A 6,613-nucleotide genomic window follows, 5' to 3' on the forward strand; every position below is an offset into this window, starting at 1 on the left:
GAGGCCCTCAACAGTGAAATCTGAAAACCAGCAAAGGCAAACATGATTACCCATACACCAATATCAATGTGGTTAGTAGTGGCCAAGAAATCAAATAACTATCAGGTGTGACATACTGGGGTGTGATAGGTTAGCCATGGTCGAGTAGAACAGGCAAGATGAGATCACAAAGGTCCTTATAGGAGTTAAAAAGAGAATCCTGGCACATATACAGGTAGATTGAGTAACATTTCTGACATTCTCGTGATGTGATCAATGATTTATGAGAAAATTATCTTGTTCGTTTTTAAGTGCTGAGTATGTATAAAATCATTTGTTTTTCCTTTCTATACATGTCTTGTTTTTACAATTTGGGGAGAAAAATAAAAGCTGCTTAGATGTAAGCAAGTAGTTTATAATATCATTTTTAGTTCTTTACTGCCAGAGTTTGAAGTATGAGATTCCTGCTTTGAAGTTTTCATTTCTATTGTACTTATTTATTGAACTAAAGATCAGTCATTATGTAACAAATCTATAATACATGAAACCAGATTTTAGTGCTTCCTAGGGACAGATCTTCAGGGTATCCTTTCTTATGTTATGATAACTTTAAAGAAAAATCCATTTCTCGGTTCTCTTTACTGATTATCTGTTCCTTTGTGTCACTCCAGAAAACATCTGTAGAACCACAGAATGTAATAAATATGACTAGGCAAGGCAGAAGAAGCATGTGGCTACTGCATAAGGTATTTCATCTTAAAACACATATTTTTAAAGGGAAAAAGCATACATGTTTTTTCTAAAACAGATGGACAGTTTTGTTTTGTTTTTTAATTTAGGTGTTTACCTTCTGAGAGAGTATAGGCTTTCATCAAAGAAAAAATATATAAAATATATCAGGTCTTCAATGGGCTGTTGAAGCTGAGATGCTGGATATTCTTTGACCAATTTAATCAGGCTGCTTTGAATAAGAGAAAGCAAATGCACGAAACACTTCTTTTCAAGCACTCATGCATTGAATCATCACATTATTATTCTTTGTCACTTATTGGAGATGAGAGATTTGAGAGACTATTGTCTTAATATAAATTTATGTTTTATACAATGTCTAAAAATTGGGAATCAACAGTTCTCCATAGTTTTAATATCTGATACTATTGTATTTAAACATAGGTAAATTCAAGGAAAACCTCTGCTCTTCAGAAATTATCTGACAGCTTAACTGTCTTCAGTGTTGTCAAGAACCAAGAAGGAAGTAGAAATGCCCTCAATATTCAAAGTAGAAGTGATGAAAGCAACGAATGACTTAGTTGAGAAGCTTATTTGTAGAAAATACTATTAGGCCTCTAATAAAATTTATAATTATTCTACTTAAAATTCATAATAAGTTTTATCATCTGTTTTTTAATCTGTTTATTTTTATTTGAACCTTAATACCTATAAAGTCATGAATAGCTAGACAAGAACAATTGCGATATTCTCAATGCCAAGAAAACATGGATGTTTGAGGTAATGGAGATCTCAACATCCCTTATTTGATCATAATGCCTTATATACATATATCCAAACATCTCATGTACACCAAAAATATGTTGAACTAAGACATATCAATTAAAAATTAATATTAAAAAGAAGATGGAGTATTTATTAAAAATGACAGAAGATGATGTGCATCTATAGTCCCAGCTACTCAGGAGCCTGTGGCACGGGGATCACTTGGACCTAGGAGTTAGGCACTCCAGCCTGAGCAACAGAGAGGAATTCTGTCTCAAGACTAAAACAAAGATTTGACAGAAGGCAGTGTAAAAAGTTGTCAACAGTCACACCTGGGTCCACTAAGGTTTTAACAAAAGAATTTAGATACCTCAATAGATTCTGGGGTCACCTGAGGTCATAACACAATAAAATAGTTGATGATCTGGGGTAGCAAAGGGAATATGGTCATTGTATTTTCTTTAGAAAGGAAAAAAATTTGGGAGTAACTCAGAAAATTCTAACCACATTAATTAAGATGATATTTTTAAAAATGAATATAGGTCAGCCACGGTGGCTCACACCTGTAATCCCAGTAGGTTGGGAGGCCGAGGCGGGAGGATCACCTGAGGTCAGGAGTTTGAGACCAGCCTGACCAACATGGTGAAACCCCATTTCAACTAAAAACGCAAAAAATTAGCCAGGCGTGGTGGTACATGCCTGTAATCCCAGCTAATCGGGAGGCTGAGACAGGAGAATCGCTTGAACCCAGAAGGCGGAGGTTGCAGTGAGCTGAGATCACACCACTGTACTCTAGCCTAGGCAATAGAGCAAGACTCTGCCTCAAAAAAAAAAAAAAAAAAAAAAGAAAGAAAGAAAGAAATAATGACACCAGCAGCAGTAAAATTAGGAACTCAGTAATCACCATGGCAGACACTTCAATTCACACTGATGGAAGGGAGTTAAATAAAATAACCTTTCTGGCTGAACTACAATTCATTGCCCTGGGAAAGCAGTGTGTCATCCTGAGAGTGAGGAGGCTTTGCGAATGCTCCCATAGGTGGAGGAGAGCTGGAGGGAAGGGCAGGCTGTGGGACACCACAGTGGAAGAGCCCTGTAGCACTGCAGGTCCAGGGCTCAAAACTAGCCTTGACTGAAGGGCCCAGGTTGACAGGATAACCTGGCTAAGCTGGGGCAGCTTGTACTCAAGGACAAGGCAAGGCTTTTTTAAAGACTGAGGAGCAGCAGTGCCAGGGGGCACACAACTCAGACTTGCTCATGCAACTTCATTCTCCATCAACTCCCATATTTTAAGAAGCTTCCAATCTCTTCATATGGTACTAAATACTACATTATTAGCTGAAGTTCTGAAAGCAGAATCTTTTTTTTTTTTTTTTTTTTTTTTTAAGAGTTGCATTCTTGTTGCCCAAGCTGTAGTGCAATGGTGCCACCTCGGCTCACTGCAACCTCCGCCTCCTGGATTCAAGTGATTCTCCGGCCTCAGCTTCTGGATTAGCTGGGATTACACCACCACGCGCCACCATGCCAGGCTAATTGTTTGTATTTTTAATTAAAATGGGTTTTCACCATGTTAGCCAGGCTGGTCTTGAACTCCTGTCCTCAGATGATCTGCCCACCTCGGCCTCCCAAAATGCTGGGATTACAGGCATGAGCCACTGCGTCCAACCAAGAGCAGATTCTTATAGAATCCAAAAGGAGAAACAAAGAAACAAAAAATACTTAAATGCAAAGACAGCTAAAATATTAATCACTGATGGACCAAACAACAGCAACTAAGCAGCAAGCAAAATATGAATTCTATGAGGAAAAATTATCTAAGATAAGAAGGAAGAATAATTACAGCTTTCGATGATAAAGGTTAAATTTTACAAAAGATTTCCTTTAGGATGCAAAGGGGAAATTTGAATAGTGTCTGCTTTAAACTCTCAACATTTCTGAGAATATGGACACTGAGAAGTAAGATGAAAAGTAAGAAATTAGACAACAACTTGAGTTAATTTTGTGAAGTAGATGAAATTAGTCAAAAGTGTGAAGATGAAAAAACTTAAAATTCACTGCAAACTGTGTTGAAAAAATGTCTCTGTAGTATATGAAATGCTTTGATACTAAAAATGAGCGTTTGAGTAAAACTTCAAAATGCAGAAGAAAGAAATAAAAATTGGATGTAATATGATGTGTGTGTATAGGAAAACAATTCAAAACACAGAAGATAGATGGTTCAGAAAATGAGGCTAAGCAAATGAACATTTTCCCTGCAGAGAACAATAGTGAATAAAGGTAAAACCTATATATTTGTTGGGAATAGTTTTGTTTAAACAAAGAAAAGTCCTGTTGTTCTCAACTGTCTCCATAAAATCAATCACTCGAGGACAAGGTCGGTAAAACTAAAGAGGCAACCTTGGGAGATTCTGCACTGAAGCCATTTTGTCAGGCAAGAGGACAATATGGTAACATGTATAAAAATATCAGAAAAGGTAAGACTCAGCAAAAACACTATAATCAAGCAAGAAAAAAAAATAAATTAGAAGTTAGAAAAAAGAAAAGAAGTATGAGATTAAAAAAAAAATAAGACCAGAAAGTTGAACCACCAAAATTAGCTGAATACTACATACCCAGTAGAAGAAAAAGAGTCACGATGGATTTTTAAAAACTCTAAAATTCTTTTTATGAGACAAACCTCAGACACCTCGATGCTAATATATATTTATATGAAATGAATATATAAGTATACCCACAAAAATTTATCAGACAAAGCAAACAGGAGGGATCATAGCACTACATGTTTCTCAATGTATTAAAAGGATTCATCTGATTTTGGAATGTTACAATTAAAAAATAATATTTCTTCTTAGAATAAAATAGATTACATTAAAATATATTTACGTTAATCGTAAAACTTAAATGCATATTAGTTTCTATTTTAGAAAGACAGTATCATTTGAGATTTGATGTTGATCATATTCTTTGGGCCATCTGTAATTAAGCATGGCAAAATGGTAGCATAATAGCTTGTATATCCCGTGCTCACAATTCTTGCTCCATTAGCATATTTAGTATTTTCTGCCTGTCCCCCTCAGCTTCAGAGGACTGTGCACTGAAAGAGAAAGAAAGAGAAAGGTCTGTGTCTCTCACCTCTGTGTCCCTCATGTAAATCACTTACACTACCAGTTCAAATAATTCAATCTTTTATCACAACTGTATTTTCAAAACTGGATGATAAACTACCCAAGAAACGCACATATTTACTGTGTGTTGGCTGCCATGTTTATTTAAATACCTTTCATAAGATAAATCTTTATAATTTGACATTATAAAAACGAGAGAAAATGTTTTAACATTGCATTTTAGAATCAAAGAAAGAATTCATATTGGGTACTACATTTTAGGAAAAATGTTTGAGCAGAGCAAAAATTATATTTAAATAGAAAATAGAAGGCCACAGAAGTATATAGACCAATTAATCAAGCAGTTTAATATATACATAAAACTTACTTAAAAATCAAAGAAAATCCATTTACTGAAAGTCTATTTATAAAGCCTAAAATTATAGTCATATTTTACTATATTCCGTTTGTTACAGATAGGTGAAATATGTAGAAACAAATTTTAACATAATAGCTTTTTTTCTGAACATGATTCCGAAAAGGGAATTAACGTTTTAAAAAGCACCTACTTAAAACTGCCACATTTCTATATATTTTCAAATAGATTCACAAATTATTGAGGCTACAGGACAATTTAAATAAAATAACAAAAGCAGAAATTAAACGGACAACATTTTCAAACATCATTACAACAAATTGGAGATAAATAATAAACTATCACAAATTTTAAAATAATAAAAAAACAAAATTTAAAATAACTAATTTTGAAATAATTAAAATACTATTATAAACATTGATTGCATCAACTAGAAAAATTATTAAATTTAGAGTACCTGAAAATATTCTTAATTAGAATACCAGGCATTAAATTTTAAAGAATACAAAATGTTATTCTTAGGAACAGTTATAAGATTAACTGTTTTGGTTATTAAATATATAAAAATGTATTTAAAATAATTTAAAAATAGAAATATAAAAATAAAATTAATGCAAAAGAGGGCATAAAGTGAAAAACAGATAAAATAAGAACAGATAAAAATGTACCTGATACCTCTAAATGCTTAGCCTGTAAAAGTAAATTAGTACCTTAAGCTATTATAAAAAAGAGAAGATATAAATATGCTAACTAGGTAAAAGGAAGGAAATTTAGGCAATGCATATAATTAATTATAAATTCACAACACTTTCCTAATACATTTGAAATCATTACAAAGTAATAGATTTTTAAATTACCCCAAGCAAATGTGAATGGATAAATACAAATATTTACAAATCTAGAAGTGGACAATTTCCACACTATATAATTTATTCTGCAGCAAAATGAGATCGATAGTTCTCCAACCACCTCTTGAATATGGCAAAACAGGCTTCAGAGGCAAAAACCTTTATTTTTTGCTAAAGCAATTAATCTTAGTCCTGACACAAAGATTGCAGAAATATTCAGTCACTCTCAGTATTTGAGATCGCTTATATATTTTTGAGATAATAAAAGAAGCTTGGGAATTACACAGACTGGCAACTGTCATTTATTGAGGAGAAGCTCGCCCTGAGGCCAGTGTTTTCCATTTAATGTGTGTGCAGAATAGTACACCCATTTCTCAGGTTCTTATAGCTATCGCTCTGTTGTCAGGGAAGGAAGCCTGGAAGCCTGAAAACTCCCTTATCAACTGTCTCTCCATTAGGGTCCGCTGATAGAAGACACTGGCTTGACCGAAAGGTAGGATGAAGTCAGAAGTCATTCTTACATTTAGCTTCCTAAAAACATTAACGAGCTATTGTATTTTCTCACTTTGGAAGTACTTGTTATGGTAATATCTTTTATCCACTTAAAAATTGGGCTAAGTTTTTATAATTGACTTATAGAATACAAATACACACACATAGCCAGATATCATTATTTGTGGTAATTATGTTTTATAAAGTCATCACAAACACTGAATTAGTGAATACTGTACAGATGCTCCTGGAGGAAATAGAAGTATAAGTTCCTGCAAGCCTCCGGTCATAACATTTTTGTCAACCGATCAATACATAAC

The 6,613-nt window shown here is 33.7% G+C and overlaps 1 long non-coding RNA gene across 2 annotated transcripts; it reads left to right on the plus strand.

Moving 5' to 3' along the window:
• The first annotated feature begins 232 nt into the window (after positions 1-232).
• Positions 233-6,288, plus strand: LOC105495662 (uncharacterized). Of its 2 annotated transcripts, none has more exons than XR_011606522.1 (3): positions 233-297; positions 651-725; positions 6,208-6,288. It is a non-coding gene; the product is annotated as an uncharacterized lncRNA (long non-coding RNA). The 2 variants fall into 2 exon arrangements; XR_011606523.1 differs by lacking the exon at positions 6,208-6,288 and adding an exon at positions 1,153-1,298.
• The last annotated feature ends 325 nt before the right edge of the window (positions 6,289-6,613 follow it).

Source organism: Macaca nemestrina, chromosome 8, assembly GCF_043159975.1.
Source record: "Macaca nemestrina isolate mMacNem1 chromosome 8, mMacNem.hap1, whole genome shotgun sequence".
Taxonomy (NCBI): Eukaryota; Metazoa; Chordata; class Mammalia; order Primates; family Cercopithecidae; genus Macaca; species Macaca nemestrina.